Below are 15,026 nucleotides of genomic sequence, written 5' to 3'. Positions count from 1 at the left end.
TCACATCTACAAGACGTCCCCGACCACGACCGATGGATCCTGTAACTAAGGCTCCGTTCACATCTACAAGACGTCACCAACCACGAGCGATGTATCCTGTAACTAAGGCTCCGATCACATCTACAAGACGTCACCGACCACGACCGATGGATCCTGTAACTAAGGATCCGATCACATCTACAAGACGTCCATGACCGATGGATCCTGTAACTAAGGCTCCGATCACATCTACAAGATGTCACTGACCACGACCGATGGATCCTGTAACTAAGGCTCCGATCACATCTACAAGACGTCACCGACCACGACGGATGGATCCTGTAACTAAGGCTCCGATCACATCTATAAGACGTCACCGACCACAACCGATGGATCCTGTAACTAAGGCTCCGATCACATCTACAAGACGTCACGGACCACGACCGATGGATGCTGTAACTAAGGCTCCGATCACATCTACAAGAAGTCACCGACCACGACCGATGGATCCTGTAACTAAGGCTCCAATCACATCTACAAGACGTCACCGACCGCGACCGATGGATCCTGTAACTAAGGGTCCGATCACATCTACAGGACGTCACCGACCACGACCGATGGATCCTGTAACTAAGGCTCCGATCACATCTACAAGACGTCACCGACCGCGAGCGATGGATCCTGTAACTAATGCTCCGATCACATCTACAAGACGTCACCGACCGCGAGCGATGGATCCTGTAACTAAGGCTCCAATCACATCTACAAGACGTCACCAGCCACGACCGATGGATCCTGTAACTAAGGCTCCGATCACATCTACAAGACGACACCGACGACGACCGATGGATCCTGTAACTAAGGCTCCGATCACATCTAGAAGACGTCACCGATCACGAGCGATGGATCCTGTAACTAAGGCTCCGATCACATCTACAAGACGTCATCGACCACTGATGGATCCGGTCTCTCGGCCTCTGGTCTCCTCCTGGAATCCCCTCAGTGCTGACGTCACACAGATCCTGTTCTGTCTCCAGGAATATAATCTGCGGGGAATGTTCTCTGCTCTGTATATAATGTCTCCTGGGCGCAGGTCTCTGTATAATGGCTGATAACAGAGAGAACAGAGATCCAGGATAAGTATGAAGCGTCTGCTGCACTGAGGGGGAGGAGCTGTGGTGACGTCATCATTATCACAGGTCCTTCACCACTTCTCTCCTGAGCTCCGCCCCCTGATCACATGGCGGTGATGTCACCACAGGTCCTCTAGCTCTCAGTGTAGATCTCCGTCCTAGTTGTGTGCAGCTCTTGCTCTCTGTTATCAGCCGGCAGGACGAGATCCCTTCAGCTGATCCAGTGCTCATCCCTCCTTCTCCTGAATGACCCCGAGGATGGACGAGGACGAGACCACCAGAAGATTATTACACTTCACCCTGGAGATCATCTCCCTGCTGAGCGGAGAGGTAACTCCTCTACATTTCTATCAGCTTTATTGTGTTATGTAACAAGTCCGACATCAGGTTTTGCTATCTGATCTGAGAGCAGCATGATGTGGGGGCAGAGACCCTGATTCGAGCGATCGGTCGCTGGGCTGCTCGCTGCAGTTCTGATGAAATCCCTGTTTTTTTCTGCTGTAGCTCTAGTAGTGCTCTGAGCTCTGTATAGCTCCACCCACAGCCCTGATTGGCCGCTCTCTGTACACTGTGCATAGGCAGAAAGCTGCCAGTCAGTGGCAATAACTTAGTGACAGATTCCATTTAACCTCTTCATGACATTCACCGTACATGCAGCACCTGGTGCAAGCAATCCAGAGTATTAGATCAGCGATCCGGGCAGGAAAAGTTGATGTCCCGTCCAGAGACAAGGTCAATTAGTGTAAAAAAAAAAAGTTTTTAAAATTTGTAAAAACATTTTAAAAAAAACAACAACAAAGAAAGGAAAAATTATTAATTAAATACACATATTTACATAAAAATAAATAAAGTACACTTTTGGTATCGCTGTGTCCGGAACGACCCGATCTATAAAACTGTCCCACTAGTTAACCCCTTCAGTGAACACGGTAAAAAAACAAAGCAAAAAACGAAGCAAAAAACAATTCTTTATCACCATACCGCCAAACAAAAATTGTAATAACACGCGATCAAAAAGGCGAATGTAAATAAAAATGATACCGCTGAAAACTCCATCTTGTCCCGCAAAAAAACAAGCCGCCATACAGCTCCATCAGCTTAAAAATAAAAAAGTTATAGCTCTCAGAATAAAACGATGCAAAAAAAATTGTTTTCTATAAAATAGCTTTTATTGTGTAAAAGCGCAAAAACATCGAAAAATGATATTAATGTGGTACCGCTGTAAACGTACTGACCTGAAGAATAAAGCTGCCTTATCAATTTTACCACACGCGGAACAGAATAAAAAAAACATAAAAAAAAATTCTGAAAGTTCTGTTTTTTGTTTATTCTGCCTCCCAAAAATTGGAATAGAAAGTGATCAAAAAATGGCACGTGCCTGAAAATGGCACCAATAAAAACGTCAACTCGTCCCGCAAAAAACAAGCCGTCAAATGACTCTGTCTGCCAAAATCTGGAAAAATTATAGCTCTCAAAATATGGCGATGCAAAAACTAGATTTTTTAAAAAAAAAAATGCGTCTTTTAGTGTGTGACAGCTGTCAATCATAAAAACCCGATATCATTCTGGTATCACTGTAATCGCACCGACCCGAAGAATAAAGTCGTCTAATCACTTATACCGCATGAGGGACGGCGTAAAAAATAAACTCTAGGGTTAGGGCTGGGTTCGGGGTTGGGATTTTTTTCAAAAGTAAAAAAAAAAAAAGATGACGATATGGCGACTAGTGTTGAGCGCAAGTGCTCGCTACTTGAGTTTGCATCGGGTGCTCGGGTATGCACCAAGTATAGCGGGTGCTCGAGTCTCCGCCCCATATGCATTGTGGCCAAAAAAACCTCGCGGGGATTGCCTGCCATGCACAAGCGATCCCCGCATGTTTTTTTTGGGGTGTCTAATAACCATGAAACATGCGAGCGGGGACTCGAGCACTCGCGATACATGGTGCATACCCGAGTACCTGATGCAAAATCATGTAGCGAGCACTAATGACAACTTATTCAATATGATGACCTAATATTATCAAATTCTGTGTCGTACCTTTGGGTTCAAAATGTTCACTATACCCCTTAATAAAATCCTTGAGGGGTCTAGTTTCCAAAATGGTGTCACTTGTGGGGGGTTTCCACTGTTTAGGCACATCAGGGGCTCTCCAAACGCAACATGGCATCGCTAATTATTCAAGCAAATTTTACATTCAAAAAGTCAAATGGCGCTCCTTCTCTTCCGAGCCCTGCCGTGCGCCCAAACAGTGGTTTTTCCTCACATATGGGGTATCTGTGTGCTCAGGGGAAATTGCACAACAAATTTTGGGGTCCATTTTTTCCTGTTACCCCTGCGAAAAAAAAAAAATTGGGTCTAAAGTAACATCTTTGTGAAAAAAGTTAAATGTTAATTTTTTTCTTCCACATTCCAAAATTTCCTGTGAAGCACCTGAAATAAAGTTCTTGAATGTGGTTTTGAGCACCTTGAGGGGTGCAGTTTTTAGAATGGTGTCACTTTTGGGTATTTTCTGTCATAAAGGCCCCTCAAAGTGACTTCAAATGTGATGTGGTCCCTAAAAAAATGGTTTCGTAAATTTTGTTGTAAAAAAGAGAAATCGCTGGTCAACTTTTAACCCTTATAGCTCCCTAACAAAAAAAATTTTGGTTCCAAAATTGTGCTGATGTAAAGTAGACATGTGGGAAATGTTATTTATTAACTATTTTGTGTGACATATCTCTCTGATTTAAGGGCATAAAAATTCAAATTTTGAAAATTGCTAAAGTTTCCAAATTTTCGCCAAATTTCCATTTTTTTCACAAATAAACGCAAGTGATATCGAAGAAATTTTATCACAATCATGAAGTACAATATGTCACGAAAAAACAGTCTCAGAATCAGGGGGATCCGTTGAAGCTCCAGAGTAATTACCTCATAAAGTGACAGTGGTCAGAATTGTAAAAATTGGCCTGGTCATTAACGTGCAAACCACCCTCGGGGGTAAAGGGGTTAATATTAATGATATAACTTAATATTCAGAAGAATTAAAGGGGTATTCCCATCTCCAAGATCCTATCCCTATGGGATACCGGATATATAGTGTGTTTCATATAAATGCTGTGTTTTTTTTGTGTAAACAGGCAGCACAAAAAGGGTTAATCTTCCTCTAACAGGCTTGATCATGTGACCCAGCTCTGTTTAATATGCAGAAGCTTCTGGAAAAACGCCTCTGGGCAGTCAGCCAATGACTGCAGCTCTAACAGTCACATGAGAGTGGGAGGAGTTAAATCCTGTGAGGTAGTTAAGGATTGAAGAGGCAGTTGGTGGTCAGACATTTTGAGAAGAGGAAGCCATTTTGTAGGTGAAGGAGATACCTACCTTCTCCCTGACTGCTGCGCTTAAAAAGGGGACGAACACAATAAGGGGAGCTGATAGTCTTCATATTAGGAAGAATTACCTCAGGGCAGAAACAGAGCACAGCGCTGAGGAAGAAATATTCAGATTTGATGAAACCAGAGGTTTCCAGGATCTGCCTGTCTGCAGGTGCACAACAATATTCAACCATGAGTGTCATCCTGTACCTCAGCTCCCTACCGCTTGTGAATAAGGCTATGTGCCCACGATGCAGAAATGAAGCAGAAATTTTCCTGACCATTTCTGCATCTCCTTGTCAGAAAAATGCATGCGGATTGTGCATGCATTTTTCCTGCAGAATACATGCGGATTCACATGCGTTCCCCCATGCGTTTCTGCATGTGGATTGACAAGCGCTTTCCAGGCGATTTTAGCATCACTTGGAAAGTGCTTGACAACTAGGCATGGATTTATATAGTGTGAACCGAGAGAGTGGTAAAAACAAAAAATACATGTATACTTTACCCTTCGATGGCCCCCGGTGTCCCGCTCATTCCGTTCTCCCTCGCCGGCCACTTTGAATTGAAAGACCTGCCGACATCAGCGTCACGTGACCCGTCACATGACTCTGACGTCAGCGCAGGTCCTTCAACTCACTGCAAAGTGCCGGGAACCAAGCGGGAGCGCTGCGCGGGCCGACAGAAGGTAAATATACATTTATTTTTTATTTTATCCTTTTTTTTACAGATTTTTTAATGGTAACTGGGTGCGGATGAGACTCTCCTCTCCTCCACACCTGGGTACCATCCGCACATTAGAACGCGCCAATTACGCAAGTACAGATGCAGTCTTGCGGAATTGGCGCGTTCTAATGCAAGTCAATGGTGGCGAAAACGCAGCGTTTCCGCAAAATTAATGGACATGCTGCGGATTTTTGAGCACAGCGTTTACGCTGCGGAAAAATCTGCATCATGGGCACAGCACATGCGGATTTCAATTGGGGAACATTGCTGCCCTTCTACCATGCGTTTTTAATGCGTTTCCGCGGCGTTTACGCAGCTGCAAGAACGCAGCTTAAACGCATTAAAAACGCATCGTGTGAACTCAGCCTGAGTATCATCCTGTAGCTCAGCTCCCTACCGTTTGTGAATAAGGCATTGTGCCCACGATGCAGAAATGAAGCAGAAATTTTCCTGACCATTTCTGCATCTCCTTGCCAGAAAAATTCATGAAGATTCTATGTGCGTTTTTGATGCGTTTTTGACGCTTTTTTGATGCGTTTTTTGATGCGTTTTGTAAACGTTTTTTAAGCGTTTTTGAAGCCAAATAAAGTTAGTGGGAAAAAAAAAAGGCCAATAATGTCATTTCCTAGTCAAACCCCTATTCACCATTTTGGAAATATTCAGGATGCCACAAGAACTGCAGCCCCTGTAATTAATATAAAAAATATATATACACATATGACGCGCCCCTGGGCCTGTGTCGCGCTGCGTTGCGCACGCGGGAGCTTACCCGGAGCCGGATCTGTTGAGGGTTGTAGTCTCGTGGCGGTGACCCGGTCCGTGCCCAGGGAGTCAGACTAAGTGGCGCTGTATTAGCGGTAGATGTTGGACTACTACGCCACCCGTTGAGTACAGCTAAGGAGCTGCTGCTGCAGGGCAGACCGCTGAGGCCGGTGGTAGGATTGTGCAGCGTGATAGTATAACCCCCAACGGGAGGGGTATGGCCTCAGGGCAGCCGACGTGGATGATGGGGGTAGCAGGAACCACTCGGAGACGGTACGGTGTAGTTCAGGGTCTTTACTGGTAACAAAGATAGACCCTCCCGGAGTACTGGCTAGCGATTGGGGCCTGGTCAGTCCTTGAGCAGATGGGATCTCCCCTGGCCAGGCGGAGTTGTAGGCCTCCCAAACTAACGATACTCTTCTGGCTACTTGCTAGAGGCGGGTATAAGTAGCCCACGTCCCTGAGTGTACCGTGTGGTGCTCACCCGTATGGCCGGTGACTCGGGGCCTTCTAATGGCTTCCGCTCCACGATGGCGGAGCTGGTCCCACGCGTGTGACCGTGCCTTCGGGTTTCTGGGCCAGAGGACCTGCAATCCCCTGCCGGTCGGTTTCTGCTGCTGGGTAAAGATTAGTCCCCACAGCCTCGGACTCCGGGTCCGGTGATAACTTCTCAGTCAGGGCGAGCTCTGCAGCTGCCAGCCCCTGACTCCTTGTAGTACTGCTCCCACAGAGCTCCTGATGTTCTTTTCCTATATCTGCTTCTCTGTCTCTTCTTCTTCTCTACTCACTCACCCTGCCTCAGCCCCAGGTTTATATAGGGGAAGTTCTTCCCCTCCCAGGACTGGGCAGGAGGTGTGGCATGCATAAGATCCCTGACCAAGAGACCTCCCACCTGCTCTCAGACATAACATTGCTGTTACTGTGGAAACCAGACCCCTGGGGTGCCACATTCCCCCCTAGAGAAATTTAGTACTCCGGGACTAAACATATTTTTAGAAAAACATAACAAGGTATAAACATTAATAATACAACAAGAAAAACACATAAAGATGGTCACGGCGTGTCCGCAACCGGGTGCAGTCTTTGAAGAAAAGCAAGGTGTCCATTTCACCAAAACAGGGAGACGTAACCAGGTAGGGGTCTGTCCTGACCCGAGTCCTTAACAGTCTTTAGTCCATCCCTAGGTTACGCTCCAACCATGTACAAAGGATTCCCGGTAAATACACCAAGGACTCCTATAAATAACTAGAAACACATAATTATACACAAGCAACAAGAAAAACAGGTAACCATAAATAAAACAATTTATACACTTCAAATCCTCCAACGTGCGGGTAACTGGCCTCTAGTGGCCCTAGTGGACCTACGGAGCTGACTGTCTGGCCCTGAACTACAGGGTGTAGGAGCTGTCAAGGGTAAACTGAGCAGCTGTCCACGGGCCCTTTGGCTCACTAGAGGTATGGCAGGTTCACTATAAGCAGAGGGTTGATCCTCCTGGTCTGCTGGTGTGGGGTCTTTTGCCTCCTGGACCGGCTGTTCTTCCAGCTCTACCTGTTGCTCCGTAGGTGCTTGGGATGATGGTTGGAGGAAGGTGAGTACGGGTACCACAACTGCACCATTGACTTGAGTCCAAGACCGAGGGAAGTCTCCGAGCACAGTACTAACCATATCTTCCCTTTCCTCTACGGGTCGATGGTCTTCTTGTTCCTCTTCAGGGTTCCATAGCTGTTCAGGACACTTTTTCAGGTGATCCCGGGATACAATGGCTATGGTCTCCCCTCCGTCTTTACTGATGGTACAGACCTTCGGGTTCTCGTGGCTTGAGGGCAGTACGGTGTACGGGTCCTTCTCCCACTGGTCGTCCAACTTGTGGAGCCGTCTTTTCCTCTTCAAGACCTGCTCTCCGGGTACCAGGGGAACAGCGGGAGCATACTGGTTGTAAGTTTTCTCTTGTCTTTCCCTAGCTTGACAGAGACTTCGCTCCACACTCTCCTGTACTTTTCGGTACTGCTGCTGCCTCTCTGTGTCCCAGTCTGCTTCTGGTGAAGTGTCCTCGGGTGTCAGGACTCCCATTTCCAGGTCAACAGGTAACTTACCAGGTCTCGCCCTCATTAGGTAAGCCGGGGTACAGTTGGTGGAACCTACCGGGATGTGGTTGTATAGGTCCACCAGATCGGGCAGCTTCTCAGGCTGCGTTCTTCCAGGGGCAACGTTTTCAGAAGATCCATTACCACCTGGTTCATTTTCTCACAAAGTCCATTAGTTTGCGGATGATAGGGTGTCGTCCTTATCTTCCGGCAGCCATACAGATTGCAGAATTCCTGGAAGACCTCCGCTTCAAAGGTAGGTCCCTGGTCCGTCAGCACTTGGTCCGGGTACCCGTGCGGACGGCAGAAGTGCTGCTGGAAGGCTCTAGCTGCTGTTTGAGCCGTTAAGTCCTTGACGGGGACGACAACCAAGAACCGGGAGTAATGATCCACGATGGTTAACGCGTAGACGTAGCCACTTCTGCTTGGGGTCAGTTTTACATGATCCAAGGCTACCAGTTCCAACGGCTGCCAGGTGACGATGGACTGCAGGGGAGTCTTCTGGCTGGCACGGTCCTTCCTTCTTAGGTTGCACGGGCCACAGTCTCTGCACCACCTCTCGATGGTTCCCCTCATGCCTACCCAGTGGAACCGCCCGCGCAGCAGGAACTCTAGCTTCTTCCATCCGAAGTGTCCAGCCCCGTCGTGGTATGCCTCCATCACCATGGCTGCGTCTCTTCGTGGCACCACTACTTGCCAGATTAGTTCATGCGTCCGGGAGTTAACCATTCGGCGGCACAACTTCCCCTTATAAAGGAACAGTCGACTCTTCTCAGCCCACAGTTGCTTGGCTTCCTCCGGAGCGTCTGGGTCAAGGTGAGCCTCTGGCCGAGTCAGCATCTCCTTCACCAGTCGGACGGCAGGGTCACTGTCTTGCGTTTCCGCCCAGTTGTAGTGAGGCAAGGGGTTAAACGTAGCGGCTTGCTTACTCCTTACCCGGTGGGAATACTGGATAGTCCCATGACGGTGGAACGCGGGGAGTTCGACTTCTTCCAGTCCCTCTGGATCTTCTCCTACGTCCGGTAGGTTTGGCATCCTGGACAGGGCGTCCGCGTTGGTATTGGAGCGTCCTGCCCGGTATTTGATTGTGAACTCGTAGTTGGACAGACGGGCCATCCATCTCTGCTCTAGGGCACCGAGTCTTGCTGTGTCCAGGTGTGTCAACGGGTTGTTATCCGTGTACACGGTGAACCGCGAAGAAGCGAGGTAGTGCTTAAAGCGTTCGGTGACTGCCCACACCACTGCCAGGAACTCTAGTTTAAATGAGCTGTAATTCTCAGGGTTTCTCTCGGTGGGTCGCAGTTTTCGGCTGGCGTAAGCGATTACTCGTTCTTTCCCCTGCTGGATCTGGGACAGCACGGCTCCTAGCCCGATGTTACTTGCGTCGGTGTAGAGGATAAAGGGCTGGCTGTAATCAGGGTACGCCAGGATTTCATCCCCCGATAGACTCCCTGTTTCTGGTGTGAGGGAGTGGAGTCAGTACCCAAATGTAGTTGCTGACACCAGTCCTCCATTGTTTTCTTAGAGCCGTTACCTTCCTCCGGGGAAGATGGAGGCAAGGGTTCTACGGACTGTATGGAATCTTGATTGATGGTATACAATTTGGCTAGCGTGGCATACCGGGGCAGGTACACTTCCCTCTTCCCGATGTTTATTATGCGAACGGGCACCCTCCCATGGCGTACATTGACCACCCCCCGTGCTGTCAAAATGGTGGGCCTACTGTCTGAGTAAACTGGTTCTACCATTGCCTGGTAATCTCTACCTCTCAGACCAATAGCCGCCCGGCACCAAATCATCATTTCACTTTTTGGGGGCATGGCAATAGGGAAAGGGTCACACATTCTTACGCTACCAGTCTCACCACCGGAGAGTTCTAGCTGTTGCCGTCGCATCAGTGCCCGGATCTCTTTCTGGAGCACTCGCTGCTGGCCGGAGCTGGCGTTCTTGGCAACCTGTTGTAAAATGAAAATCACCTCTGCAAGACAATTTTCAATTACATTAGTTCCTAGCGTTATCTTTGGGTGACTCTCGTGTTTGTCAATGTCTACAATGATCAGTCCCTGTGCTGCCAGTTCGACTCTACCGATTTTAATGGTCACCTCTTTAAATCCAATCTGTGGCACGGGCTGACCATTGCTGGCGATGATACTCAAGTCGTCGTCAGGGTAGCGGGTGATATCCGAGTCATTCCAGTACTGCTTGAAGAGCACGTACGGGATGGTGGTGACCTGTGACCCGGTGTCCAGTAGGGCACTCATAGGGATGCCATCCAGTACCACAGGCAAGACTGGACGTCCTCCCACATATTTGTCGCGCCAGTTCGATGGGCCTGGTGATCTTTTTCCTGGGGGTTGGCCCTCTACCCCAGGTTGTGCCAGTTTAAAGGACAGTACCTTGCCATATGTCCGGGTTGATTGCAGCGGCGGCAGATGGGTCGTCCGTCCTCGTTGTATCGGTCGCTGGGTCTTCCTCTGGCCGGTGCGGTCCTCCTTGGTCGACGCCACGGGATGTCCTCCGGTCCTGATGCCAGCTGGATCTTCCCTGGAGTAGAAACCTGTAAAGACTGCACAGTTCGGGTTAGCGCAGCAACGCTTTTCGCTAGCTCTTGGACCTGATGGTGCAGGTCTAGAGCCGGGTCATTGTTCAAAGCCTGCGCATCAGCTCTCACAGGCCCTGCCGACAAGGGCGCCGCCTCCTGGTGGTAAGTGGTAGTGCGGCGTCTGTGGGCCACAACACCACCTGGTGCCGGTTCTCGGAGTACCCGGATGGCTCTGTCCTTGAACTGTGCAAATCCCAGATGAGGGTCCTGTAAGGCCATTGCCCGCAACTGGGTTCGGTGGGCATTGCAATATAAACCCTCTATAAATTGTTCAGTCAACAGCCGGTCCTCGTCTCCCACGCCGTCAGGGTCGGTCTGCTTAATGGCTCTCAGGGCCTCTTGTAGGTTTAGTGCATAGTCCCTTATACTCTCTTGTGCTCGCTGCTTGCACCCGTAGAATCTAAGCTTGATCTCGGCTGAGGTGCGGGTATCAAAGGTGTCCCTCAGCCGGGTTAATATCCCTGCGACAGTCCTCCCCCCAGGTGGCCAGAACTTTACCTCCCTTTGGGCTGCCCCGGTTAATTGGGCCACCAGGATGCTCACTTTTTGCTCTTCTGTGAGGGGGTACACCTGGAAGAGGCTATCCAGCTTTTCTCTAAAGTCCTGCAGGGTATGTGACTCACCTGAGTACTGGGGTAGCCAGGCTGCCCCCGGGATATAGGGCATGGTGAAAGGCATGACCGCAACAGCTGTGGCGCTGGTGGGGGTTGGAGCGGTGAAGCTCTCTTCCGTATCTGACATCCTTCTCCCCCCTAGTGGACCGTGGCCTACCTTGCGATGATCCTCTTCCGTAGGCCGTGGCTCCGCAGTGGATCGTCAGGGTTGAGGACCTTCCGTCGCGCTCCTGTGACGTCGGCGTCTGCTGGGCTCCTTCCAGGACCTTACGCAACGTCTGGACGTGAGGCGGGGCTTCAGTTCTCGCGCGCTTTCGGAGTCCACGCCCCTCTTCTTCCCGCGCGGTGTCTTCAAGATGGCGTCCAACGGCGGGAAAACTCCACGGATGGCGGGAAGAAGGCAGAAGATGGCGCCGGATGGCGGGAAAACTTCGCGGATGGCAGGAAGAAGGCTGAAGATGGCGCCGGATGGCGGGAATCTTCACCACAGGTAAGTTTTAAGAGTCTCTTTTTCAGGCACCAGTACCCGGTGGTTGCGGGCACGAAATCCTGCCGACTACGCCAAAAGTTGACGCGCCCCTGGGCCTGTGTCGCGCTGCGTTGCGCACGCGGGAGCTTACCCGGAGCCGGATCTGTTGAGGGTTGTAGTCTCGTGGCGGTGACCCGGTCCGTGCCCAGGGAGTCAGACTAAGTGGCGCTGTATTAGCGGTAGATGTTGGACGACTACGCCACCCGTTGAGTACAGCTAAGGAGCTGCTGCTGCAGGGCAGACCGCTGAGGCCGGTGGTAGGATTGTGCAGCGTGATAGTATAACCCCCAACGGGAGGGGTATGGCCTCAGGGCAGCCGACGTGGATGATGGGGGTAGCAGGAACCACTCGGAGACGGTAGGGTGTAGTTCAGGGTCTTTACTGGTGACAAAGATAGACCCTCCCGGAGTACTGGCTAGCGATTGGGGCCTGGTCAGTCCTTGAGCAGATGGGATCTCCCCTGGCCAGGCGGAGTTGTAGGCCTCCCAAACTAACGATACTCTTCTGGCTACTTGCTAGAGGCGGGTATAAGTAGCCCACGTCCCTGAGTGTACCGTGTGGTGCTCACCCGTATGGCCGGTGACTCGGGGCCTTCTAATGGCTTCCGCTCCACGATGGCGGAGCTGGTCCCACGCGTGTGACCGTGCCTTCGGGTTTCTGGGCCAGAGGACCTGCAGTCCCCTGCCGGTCGGTTTCTGCTGCTGGGTAAAGATTAGTCCCCACAGCCTCGGACTCCGGGTCCGGTGATAACTTCTCAGTCAGGGCGAGCTCTGCAGCTGCCAGCCCCTGACTCCTTGTAGTACTGCTCCCACAGAGCTCCTGATGTTCTTTTTCTATATCTGCTTCTCTGTCTCTTCTTCTTCTCTACTCACTCACCCTGCCTCAGCCCCAGGTTTATATAGGGGAAGTTCTTCCCCTCCCAGGACTGGGCAGGAGGTGTGGCATGCATAAGATCCCTGACCAAGAGACCTCCCACCTGCTCTCAGACATAACATTGCTGTTACTGTGGAAACCAGACCCCTGGGGTGCCACACATACATACTCTATGTAGATATGTACACGTGTGTATACATGCGCACCCCCCCCCACACACACACACACTCCTCACCCAGTATCCAATTACGGCTCTTTCACACGTCAGAATCTCCGGTACGAATGGTGATGACTTTTTCCACACATACCGGAAACACACACAGACCCATTTCAATGTATGCTTGGTCACGCATACGCTGTACAATAATCTTACATTTTAATGTATTTTAAAAAAAAAAATGGGTGGGTTCACGTGTATTTTTAACCCTCCGTCAGGGGCAGTATGTTTCATAACGAGTTTAGGGGCATTGCACCTGTCAGGCACAGGCTAGAAAATTGGCTATATTGTCCTTTTATTAAAATTTCAATGCTCTAAAAGTGATCAGTTACCTTAATAGGAATGTAATAAATGAGAATACACATAATCACACAGCCTTTAGGAAGGTACTGGGAGGAGGGTGTTTCCCAGACAAACCACTGAAAATCGAGAAATGAAACTAAGTGAGCTGAGCCTGTCAGATCAGTTGCCCCTGACAGAGGGTTAATAACCAGCAGAGGGAAAGCAGACGGCTGAGGGCTGATATAGTCTGGGAAGTAGCCAGGGATCATGGCCCCTTCCCTTGCTATTAATATCAGGCCGCAGCAGTTAGCTTAGCCTTTACTGTCCATTCTACAGGGGGACCCCAAAAAAAAAATGACATAGTGTCCTCCTATAAATTGGAGCCAGCAAAGGCTAGGCGGACAGCTGCGACCTGATATTAATAGCCTAGAAAGGGGCCAAGGTTATAGGCCCCCTCCCAGGCTATAATATCAGCGCTCAACCGCCCCAGATTTGGCGCATCATATTTGTGCGCCAAATCTGACGCTTAGCCTCGCTCTTCCACGCTACCCTCGTGCAGTGGCAGGGGGTAATAGTAGTGGGGTTCATGTCAGCGCCAGCTGCCATAAAGCCCAGGTTAGTAATGAGGGGCGTCTATAAGACACCCCCATTACTAACCTACAAAGAGTTAAAAAGAAAAAACACACACTACACCCAGAAAATAATTATTTATTTGAAATAAAACACAATTTTATTTAATTATTAATTTACTAAAAAAAAATAATTACCTGTCCATGTTCCTGCGATGATCTCCCATGCACAGCTGTCACATCTGGAGATGTGACAGCTGTCATGGCTGCTGTAAGCTCACAGTGCCGGGAACACGTCCGCTCCCGGCAGTGTGAGGCACTGACTGAGGTCACCGGAGTGCATTCAGTCAGCGCAGCTCTGGTGACCCCCCCTTACGGCCCTGCTGTACCGTGGGAATTTCTCATGGTCAGCGGGGCCGTAAAGGAGGTCACCGGAGCAGCGCTGCCTGAACTCCGGTGAACTCGCTTATGCAATGACGGGGCTGCTTTACGGCCCCGCCATTGTAGCGGCGGCAGCGGTATAGAGCGGTCACATTTTATGTGGCTGCTCTAATCTGGAGATCTTCATGGGACACTCGTGGACTACTACGGAGGGGTAAGGATAAAATTGTGTTATTTTATATTTTATTACAGGAGATTGAGGGCTTTGGGGAATTAGGCATATAGGTGAGTATAGGTGTATTTTTTTTATTTTTTACTTTATTTTAGGTGGTGATCGGTGGGAACAGGTAATGTATAAACTAAATTTCTTTAGGCAACCACTGGCCACCAATGAAATGTATTTTTAAAATTAATTGGGGACCAAGCAAAACAAAAATGGGGACTTTAAATTAATAAAAAAAAAATAGGTTGCCAAAAGAAATATATGGGGGCATACAAAAAATAAAAAATGTATAGGGGCAAAAATATAAACCTATGGGGGCCAAAAATAACATATGGGGCAGTTTTACGGACACATTAGGGCAATTTTAACAGCAAGATCAGGCTGATGGGAACTACTCCTCCCATCGAGCTGATCCTGCTGCCACTAGTGGACGGGGGACAGACATAGGCCGATGGGAGTAGTAGTGTCACATAGACCTATGTCTGCCTGCACGCAGACACCCGCTGACAACTGCAGACACCGCACAGAGTCCATGCTGACACCGCGCAGGTTTCCAGCGCAGACACCCGCAGACACCAATCATGACCGGGACATTCAGGTCCATCTTGTACCACCCCAGGTGCTCAGCCATGATCCAGGAAGACAGGAATGGTATGGGATTCTCGTCTTCCTGGATTTATGGGATGGCTGGAACGCCCC

The sequence above is a fragment of the Phyllobates terribilis genome, unplaced genomic scaffold (genome assembly GCF_046119375.1).
Source record: "Phyllobates terribilis strain yellow unplaced genomic scaffold, ASM4611937v1 Scaffold_117__1_contigs__length_5270597, whole genome shotgun sequence".
In the NCBI taxonomy this organism is placed as follows: Eukaryota; Metazoa; Chordata; class Amphibia; order Anura; family Dendrobatidae; genus Phyllobates; species Phyllobates terribilis.
Note: the sequence above shows the minus strand (reverse complement) of the source record.